Below are 10420 nucleotides of genomic sequence, written 5' to 3'. Positions count from 1 at the left end.
TGTTTTATTCAATAAGGTTCAAAATGTGCATATATCGAATGTAAAATTTTTTTTAACTTATTTTGCTCCTTTGGGATGTGTAGGTTAGTTATGTAAAAGCTGTGCAGATGTGATGTCACTGAAGTGATGTCGCACAATCATTAGTTACATACATTGGGCCTGATTTCCCAAAGCTCTCCAAGACTGAAGATAATAGAGTATTGTGAGAAATTCTGGGTGACCGGGAATGTATCTACTCCAAACATTGGCCAAATAATAGCAAATGATTTTAGGAAATCTATTTTAGGTTTGCTGGATCACCCAGGTACACCTATAAAAGTTTTGTAGAGCTTTAATAAATCAGGCTTGTTGTGTCTTGAATAACTAGGGACCAGAGATGAACCAGATGAGACGTTTTCTTCTGTGTCAGCAGAGGGCGCTGTAATTGCATATATCCAACATATTAGTAACAGGCACACCAAGAGAACCTGTACTTCCCACACAGGACAAAGTAGAAAGATCATTGCAGCTCAGACACCATAAAGTGACAATATCTAGCTTGGGATCAAAGATTTTCAACAGACTGATATGCAGGTCTTTGCGTCATTCAGTAAATGCTGCACTAAAGATTTGCTGTATCTTTCTTAAAACAATAATGAAATACGAAGTGAAGATAACTCAAGTTTATCCTGGATAGATAAACACGGCCTAATTAAACAATAAGCACATCCACAATGGGATTAAGAAAAGGAAAAATGTTTGAGAGTAACCCCACCTGAGGATGCCCAGGGGCCCATGAGCCATAACAGCAGGACGGGGACCACACAGACATCCCCTCAGTCAGGGACCCCAAAATAAGATTGGCCTTGATGTTGGCTCTAGAGGTTACCCTTATATACAAATCTCTGCTATATTGGAGGTGTTAGGTTTATCCACTGGCTTCATGAAAATGTTGAACCCAAACTGTTTTTTATCTCTGTATCTTCTACTGTGTGTGATTTATTGCCCTGCCCTGAGCTCACCTGTAGGCTATTGCATGATTGCATGAACTACTTTTTATCTTTTACCTGTGAAAGTATTAACAGAAATGTAGAAAAATCACATTTCTGGGGGTGTTCTGTGCACAGCAGTATAAAGTCTCCAGTAAGGGCCCATTCACACCAATATGCTGCAATATCAGAAAGAAATGTATGGTAGTCAATCAAACAGGGTGCAATGTGTTGAATTGGCAACACAACTTACACAAAACTCAATGATGCACCTGCTTTGTAGCACACCATTAGATTTGGGCTGTCTTTGTGTTGTGATGAGTTGCAATAAAAAAAAGTTTCAAATTGGGTTTGATACCGCACAGTTGATGCTAGTGCAGTACAGCAATGTAAAGACCTTTGCTATTGTTAAAAGAAAGAAACATGTTTGGTACAGGACAATACAGAGGAAGACATAGCTAGAGATATGGCATAATGTGTCTAAGAGTTCCTCCAGTGTTATATCTCTGGAAGGAATTATAAACTTTTGCTACGCTGGTATTTAGTCCCAGCCCGTATCTCCAAGGCAGTAGTGGGGTTTCCTCCGGTATTTTTTCAAGGTTGCCAAGAGGATAGCATATATAAACATATTTGGTGGGAATGCCCCATAGTCCAACGGTTCTGGCACCAGGTTTATTATATTATAAATAATGTTTTTATTATGTCTTTCACAATGAACTCTGTGGATGCTCTTTTATGTCAAAAACCCCAGGAGTGTACAATGGTACAGTTTTTTTTATTTTCCCACATCTTTACAGCAGCAAGGAAAATATTTGCCAAAGCATGGAAATCTGATGTATTTTCTGTTTCTGTAATACAGAGAGTGTCTCAGACCATGTTTAAGGAAACTGCGTTACAGGAGGACAAGCTGGAATACTTTTCTAAAGTTTCTAAAGTTTAGTCACAGTGGGTTTATAAATATATGCCACCTTCTTTTGACAGATTGTGTTTTATGTTATGATCTGTTTAGTTTTTGTGTTTTTTGGTTTTAATATTCTGATATATCTACACATGTTGTAATATTGTTAACAGCTCAATTCTGTCCTATTCCGCAGTGTCATGTGCCTGATGGTATTTTTTTTTTTTTTTGTTCCGTTCCCCTTTCCATTTCTTTTTTCTGTTCCTCTTTTCCTCCTGAAAAATTTCAAAAAAGAAAAAAAGAAAAAAGAAAGCATAATAAACATTTGTTTCTGCCAGTTGGTGTTTGGGGCCCATTCACACTGTTGTGAGTGATTTGTATGTCTACATATACAGCGCTTTCATTTGAATGGGATATCTGAAAAAAACACATTTCCTAGCACAAAAATGTGTGTAATGCAATACACTAAAACTATAAACAGAACTAAACCTGGTGTATACTCACCTGTCTCTGGTCTGTTGCGGGCGCTGACATCTTCTTCTCTTCTTCATTATGTTCTTTGGCCACCTTGATTGGCTGGGCCAGATTGACGTCATACCTGCGTAAGTGCATGGGAGTCCATTTATTCCTGGCACCTGCAGGGGAAGCAGAGATGTTCCTGGTATCCTGGCAATCAACCACAGAAAATTTTACAGATGGTGATCAAGCAGGTAAAACAGATTATTGCAGAAGGAACACCACCTGTCCTTTTCTGCAATAAAGCTCTGCCTGATCACACATTTTTAAAGTAAAGGTGAACCGGCCTGTTAGGTAGACCTGTCAACTGGTAATGTGTATAACTGTGCAACAAAAAAAAAACACATGCCATACAACTCTGCAATTCCTCACGTTTCATCCAATTGCAAATCCAGAAAAATACCAGAAATCCAAACTGAGATGATAATATTGTCCCGGCTGCACTGAAATCACAAACAGCATTGTCAGCCTATTTCCCCCATGCTGGACTACAGGACACCTTCATCTTCATAACATAACGAGGAGTCTAATAGTTTATACAAAAAAGCACTGGGCATTGCAGAGCTCACATATTGCATGTCTGATTCTCTGGACCCAGAAGATGACGTCCTGTATTAAAGAATGAACTTTGCAACAAAGACCTGAGTTGTACAAGTTAAGCACACTTCCAATAATTATCATTGGAAACGAATGACAAACGACCGATTGGCCGAAAATCGTTCACAAAAAAGGTGACCAATGACGCAGACGAATAAGGATTGTCGTTGGAAATAAACGACCGTCACGGTGGATCTGATTGGCCGTCGATCGTTCTCTATCTATCGTGTGTACGGTCGTTCAGTGATTGTGTATGTTTCTGCATTACACTTTCTCCTTTACATGTCACTCCCTGCATCGTTCATTCGATTGTATCTACCGTGTGTACATTAGTGGATTATATTTGAACGATTGTATCGTTACAGCATGTACAGAATTGTGCACAATATGATCGTTTAAATATAATCGTGCATAATCATTGATCGGTCGTAATCGTTCGTTTTCTAGCGATAATTATTGGAAGTGTGTACCTAGCTTTACATTTCTTCTGTAGTAAAATAAAAAAAAAAATAGGCACAGCTGACAACACTACTGGAGATTTAGATGCAGCAGAGGCAGTGTTGTCAGTTCATTAAATGAAGTTAGGAACTCAGATCACAAATATTATTCTGTAAAGTGATTCAGTTTTAAACTAGTACAAATGTTCATGTATGGAGAGAGGAACTGGATGTTTTTATTCACTCAGATATTCACTGTAAGTACGAGCATACTAAGTACTACATCAGTTTATTACTTCCTGATATTCATTATTTTTCACTGGGAACACAGAACTCTGCTGTCTTTGTTATAGCGGACCTAAACTCAAAATGTTTACTTTACATAAAAGGGTGGACTACCCTTTAATATAAAGTAAAAATATATTAATTTTTGTAAGTTTTGTAACTTTTTGGTAAGTCCAACACCTTTTTTTTTCTCGCCGTGGCGATCAAGACAGAAAGGGAGCGCAGAGCCTCTCAGGAAACCTACGTCACGCATCCCAGGAGACTCTGGGTACTCCTTCTGCTCATGCCCGATCTCAAGCATGAACAGAAGGAGCCTTTTCTTTAATGGGATAAAAAATGCCAATCTTAAGCACGTGCGAGATCGGCTGACGTGCAAAGAACCTGTAAGAAGACTGGGGAAAATGGCAGTGCCCGGCGCTTCCTCTGTGCTGGACTAAAGACAGATACCGGGACAAAGTGGGACCTGTATGAAGAAAAATCCTAATGGATTGATGGATCTTCAGGATGTGTGTGTGTGTTTTTTTTTTTACCTTAGCTCCGCTTTAAAGCATACCTAAACTCAACATTTTCACTTTACATAAAAGGGTAGACAACCTTTATATATAAAGGAAATGTTAATAATTTTTGATTTTTTAAAGTGCAACACCCATCACGCATCCCAGGAGGCTCTGGCAGCTCCCTCTGTGCATGCTATAAATCTCAGGCATGCGCAGAAGGGGCATTTTTTTCCATTAAGGGAAAGAGATATTGATCTTACACAAGTGCAATGAAATCGCATCTCTTTTTCTCCCCTTTACAACGGGCTATGTCACCCAATCTTGCACCTTTGCAGTGCGAGATCAGGTGACGTACCTAAAAGATGGAACAGAAGAGTGAAGATGGTGGCACTCCAGGCTTCCTTAGCACCACTACGAAAAGGAATTCCTGGACAACACAGAACCAGATCGCAAGAAGGACCAGCACCATTGAGGGACTTGCAAAGTGACTCAATGTTGGTAAATTGTGTGGCTTGTGTGATAATTTTTTTATCTTGTGGAATATTGTGACATTTTGTGTACAATTTATTTTTGCAGATTTGTAAAAGTTTGATTTGGGTTTTCTTGTAAAAAAAGAAGTTCATGTGTACAGTTATAGTATTCTAAGCCCTCAAGGCTCCCAAGAACTCATACGTGTGTTGTTCCAATATGTGAGGGGCACTTTGTCCTGGCCTGTCCTCCTTTACACAATCCTCTCATTTCCTTTAGATTTTATTACATTTTTACACAAACATAGGAGACCCTTATAATGCAGGAATAATAATATCACAACACATTTCATAGGGAAGAGTCACTGTAGCCTTAGCAACAAGTCACGTGAAGCGGAAGTTGCTCAGCCAGCTACTCATTGGCTCCGGCAAAATATGAGCCTAACCGACCTTGTCCCGTTGAAAACAAACAAGGGGGCGGGGACTGGAGCGGACGTCGGATCCCAGCGTGCAGCGCGCGGGGGGAAGGTCCGCTGTATGTGCGCTTGTTTTACAGGTTTGTTAGCGGCGCCCTCATTGGCTGGAGTGTCCTCGTGCGATGGGCGTCATGGTGACGCTGCCAGGCAACCCGGGGAGGCGACAATAAGAGAAAGACTGCGAGAGCGAGGCGGCCTGGGATACCGAGAAAGGTGAGGAGAAATCGCCGCGTTCATTGACCCCGACATGACCCTCACCCATGCACCGCCATTACCCATAATGCCCCTCTTCTAATACCACAACATTGTCCTTCATTTTGAACCCATATTGTCTTCTTCACTCCTTCTTTACATACAGCCCAATTATACTTCCACTGACACCACCCCCTCCCATCCTTCCTGTCTATTTATTCTGGCTACTGATACTACTCCCGCCTCTCTCACTCTTCTGTTTTATCCACCTCTTTGACCCCTTATTGCCCCTTCTATTTTTACCCCCTCACCTGTCATCCCCTCTTCCTCACCTGTCATCCCCTCTTCCTCACCTGTCATCCCCTCTTCCTCACCTGTTACCCACTCTCCTTACCTGTCACCCTCATCACCTGTAACCCCCCCCCCCTCCCCCATCCTCACCTGTTACCCCTATGCCTCCTTACTGGCCCACCTGTCAATGTTCTCTTTTCTGCCCCCTTGTCACTCCTATTCCATCATTCATCTTCCTTCCAATTAACCCCAGCTCTGTCACTCCTAATACCCCTATCACTGTTGTTCCTCAATATTGCCCCCCTTTAATAAACTCCTAATACCCTCCCCACCTCCCAACTGGCCACTTCATCTATTTGCCCCGCATACACCTGCCTCCATTTTTTCTTGTTTCCCTCTACTCCATGCCCACTTACCCCTCCCACGATTCTATATTCTGCACCCTCTTACCACCTCCACTGGCACTCTTCCTAAATATACCCCCCTGCCAATACTGCCCCCTTTCTCTGTCACTGTCATTCCCCTCTACTGCCCCCTCTTCTGACACTGTCAAGTAGCCCCCTTCCCCTATATCATAGTAATTTCTGCATTCTGCGCCATGCTCTCGCTGTGTAATATTCATCTCATCTCTTTTAATGTCACTGCCTTCTTACTTATTCCTACAAGTTCTCTGACACTTTCTGCACCCCCTCCCTTCCCCATACAGACCCTTCCTACCCCTATGACTGCCCTCCTTCATATTACCCCTCACCCTGTTGTTATTATTATTAATATTATACAGTATTTATATAGCACCAACATATTACACAGCGATGTACAAAGTCCATAGTCCTGTCACTAATCCCTGTCATTATTAACGTGTACTGCTCCTTCTTGTCACTCCCTGTCCTTCTTCCACCCCCCTCCCCCTTCATCTTCTGTACCTTTAAAGTAAAAATGTCTCCTGCTTTATTCACCCACCATACTGTCCCTCCCTCCATATTGTCTATATTGTCCATTTCTTACCAAATGTCACTAGCCACCTGTGCCAGGCTGTGTCTATGGCAGCTCCTATTTCCAGACAGAATGTGAATAAGTAATGTGGTGCTCAGCCTGGTGGCAGTGACCTGTCTGGGCATTTTAGTAGGCAGTGCCTGTAGTGTTTTTTTGTCAATTTAGGTACCAGCTGTTGGTCTGGGTTCCCTAAATACTAGGTCCAGATTGGGCATGGTACCCCTCTAGTAGTTCCCTGAGACGTGTAGACATTGTGTCTAGTACTACGTGTCTGCTGCCAAGTGTTTGATGCCAGCGCCTCATCTTCTATTATCAGACCACCAGTCAGTGCTGCCAGCTGCCAGTCTTTTCTGCATTTGTCCCCTAATTATTGCTGGTCTTTGTTCCCTTCCTGGTGTCTTACACCCCTGCTGTCTGTGTCTTTGCTTTGTTGTTTTTTTGTTTTTTTTTTATCTGAGGTTGGTAAGTTAATGTGGCATTTATAAGCCAGTCAGGCAACAAACCATTTTAAAAGGCAAAGGGACAACATACCCTTCTGCTAACACTAGTAAAGGTTTGTTTGTATTTTTTCCTATAAGCGAGATTTTCCACTCCAATAATATTTGGAATATATATATATATATATATATATATATATATATATAGTAGTTCCATATTAAGGCTAAGAAAAGTAAGAATTGCAGTCCCAGACCCTTCTCTCATAAATTTATAACATCAAATGTATTCTCCCCAGAATTTTTTTAAGCTGGGAGGGAATAAGCTTTAGGCCCCCTGTATTGAACTCAACTTTTCTGTAACCATCCAAAAACAGCCTGGTTGTTACTAAAAAGGAGCTGGGCTGGGGAGAACACTAATATATATCCGCTTAGTCCTAAAGAAATATAAAAAGGTAAAATATAACAGATTGATATGCGAGACTCATCAACCAACATAGCAAATACTCATCATTTGCTGAATTAGTTACACACAGGGTGCAACTTATATCAGGTCAAAGTCTGTATTTGAAAACGAGGAGGACTCTTAACTGGTGTCCTAAAAAATGACTTTTTAGCTGTTTTTGTGTTTAATTCCCAAAGCAAAAAAAGAATCTATTGCAGTTTACCAGTCCTTAAATATGGTGGCTTTTATTGTTTTCTTGTTTTTATACTCCAGTTGTCCTATGAATAAAATCCTCCCTGTCTTATGATAATAATCACTCATTGTACTGCAGCTTAGGAGAAACGGTCGCACTAGGACAGCAAAGAAGCTCTCCTACTCCTGTATAAGGCTACGTACACATGTCAGATGATTCTCGTGTGTACAGCGTTTGTGGATTTGTCCTGGCGGATCCACAAAAGATCATACTGAAAGTGAAGGGATGGGAGTGCAGCGCAGTGCCGGTCCGTTGTTCTCCCCTCTCCATATAGCAGAACAGTGCTGTATGTACAGTGCTTGTTCAGTCTTTTGTCGCCGTAAAAGATCCTTTCCAGTGACAAATATTGCACGTGTGTATGCAGCCTAACACAGTGGAAGTTTTCTGTATTCCACAGAATCCGGAGAACAATATAACTGATAAGTCAACAGAGATCAGGATTGGGGTTTATTGATTTTACCGAGTACACAACGTTTGTTTATCAAGCATTCAGCTTTTATTTGAACCAATCGGCCAAATGCATTAAAGACCAGCTTTGATCAGATTTGACTGTGTTCTCTGCTGCACCCCATTCTTTCAATTGACATAGATTTACGTTCCCTTTTTGCTCCTTTCTATTTGCCTTCATCAGTCTGTTCTTTGCAATCCTCCTAAAGCACAGCTAGTTGGTATTTTTGCCATTCCAATCCTATTTTTTAAATCTGGAACCACAATTTGTTAGTCATTTTAGTACCGGAGTTAATGACTTTTACTTTAAAGCCTCTGCAAGCATTTATATCATTTTAGTTAGAACACTTATTTGGCAAGACAGGAGCTTATCGGATAACCCTGACTCCTCTTTACCCTTCTCTATTGCACTGTCCAAGAATCTTCAAATACGTATATGCAGATCACTGTGCTGCAGTGGAAGACACAATTTCTAAAGAGTGTAAAATCAAGCTTGAAATATCAGTACTCAACCCAGAAAATTTTTTAAACTGGGTGGGAAGAAATTGTAGGTGGGTGGAAGCCCCTGACCCAACTTATCAGTAACCACTCAAAAACAGCCAGATGTTTGCTGGAAAGTGCTGGGTGGTGCACCCAGATAAAAGTGCCTAGGGAGAACACTGGAATATGATAAGACTCTATAAAACAGAAACTCGGCCAAACGGTTATTTACATAGTTGAAAAGCATAGATGACTTTTTTGTTCCAGACTATTGAAAATAGGTTTGGTTGCACACCCTGCATAGTCAATATTTGGTTTGTTAAACAGTGTTTTTTTTATGTATTTGATAAGGGGAAAATATCTGTTGATCCTGTAGGAAATCTAGTAATCTGATCCGTTCTGTTTTTTTCTGCTATCCTGAAATTACAAGCAATGTAATTATTATTATTATCAAATAGGATTTATATAGCACCGACATATTACACAGTGCTGTACACTAAATAGGGGTTGCGATGATAGATGGATACAGACCGTGACACAGGAGGAGGAGAAGAGCCTGCCCAGAAGAGCTTACAATCTGGGCTCTGTTTAGTTCACATCTAAGTGCATAACCGCACTCCCTGCTTTTTCTTTATAGATTTAGTACACTGAGTGAATAGTGTTGCTCTGAGTAACATGTGTGTTACTGGCAGGATCTCATGTTAAATGAAATCAGAAAAACCTAAAAACAGATGCAGCCACCTTATCCAAGAACTAATAAGTTGTAGCACATTATATTTTTGTACTTGGATACATTTTAAGCTGCTAGATCCTCATGCATTCATATGGCAATGAAAGGAGATGGAAGGTTGACATATATCAGCAGCTGACCTTTCTGTTAGACTGGAGCTGTTCTTAGGATGTTCTTGTCATTTGCTCACGGTTGCTAGAGGTATTATTCTAGATAGCTATGTCCATCCATTCAGTAGGAACTGTTGTCATCTCTGAGCACTTTCTTCTGCCAGAGTTTAAAACATTCTGTCTTTCCGTCCCAGGTGGCAGTTTGCACCTCCATTTAGCATGTAATTATAAAATGATTTGTATCTTAATTATCTCCATGTAATAACCGTAGTTGTTTTTGTTGGAGGAAGCCATAATTAGTGCTTGTTGTATTGGAGCTCATTTAGCATCGTCTGTGTAAGATTTTTTGCATGCCTATTTTTTTTTATAATGAACAATTTTAGTTGACAAGTGAAATGGACAAAATGACAGTCCTGGGAACATGGAAGATCTGTGCAGTCACCTCAGTTCACTTTATTCTTTGTTTTTATACTTTTGTTTGTGACCAGACTCATATGGTGACCTTTATTTCATTCTCTGTCAAGCAAAGGGAAAGCTCCTTGTAAGCTATAAGTAGGAAGAATCCTAGTATACAGAGCACTGTAATATTATTAGAAGGAGATTCCTCCACCTATGAAGGTGCAGACTATTTTTTTTACACCTGACTCTGAATGAATAAAACCACAGTAGAGCTAAGGAAAGGTAAGTCTATGGTTTAAGGAAGGGGACCAATAAAGCAAAACTCTTTAGTCATGCTAGGGCAGTGTGTTTTCTTTAAAAGTTAACTGTACTTTCAAACCAAGTACAAGGAAGGTCACCACTCCTTTTTTTTCTTTTCTTTGTATACAGCTGCAAGTTTGCAGTAATTCCCTATAGACTTCTATGGCGCTGTAGATGGTTCATCCATTCACCTGCTCCACAGAAG

General features: G+C 40.5%; 1 protein-coding gene across 2 annotated transcripts in view; it reads left to right on the top strand.

The window, feature by feature from the left end:
* The first annotated feature begins 5203 nt into the window (after positions 1–5203).
* ADIPOR2 (adiponectin receptor 2) overlaps positions 5204–10420 on the top strand; it is a 50006-nt gene continuing 44789 nt past the window's right edge. Inside the window, exon 1 of one of the 2 annotated variants that reach the window (XM_072400043.1) lies at positions 5204–5354. The gene's annotated coding sequence lies outside the window, so the exon portion shown is untranslated. The remainder of the gene's footprint in view (positions 5355–10420) is intronic. The other variant, XM_072400049.1, reaches the window with a different exon arrangement.

The sequence above is a fragment of the Pyxicephalus adspersus genome, chromosome 2 (genome assembly GCF_032062135.1).
Source record: "Pyxicephalus adspersus chromosome 2, UCB_Pads_2.0, whole genome shotgun sequence".
Lineage (NCBI taxonomy): Eukaryota > Metazoa > Chordata > Amphibia > Anura > Pyxicephalidae > Pyxicephalus > Pyxicephalus adspersus.
Note: the sequence above shows the minus strand (reverse complement) of the source record. Positions and strands in the feature narration are given on the sequence as shown.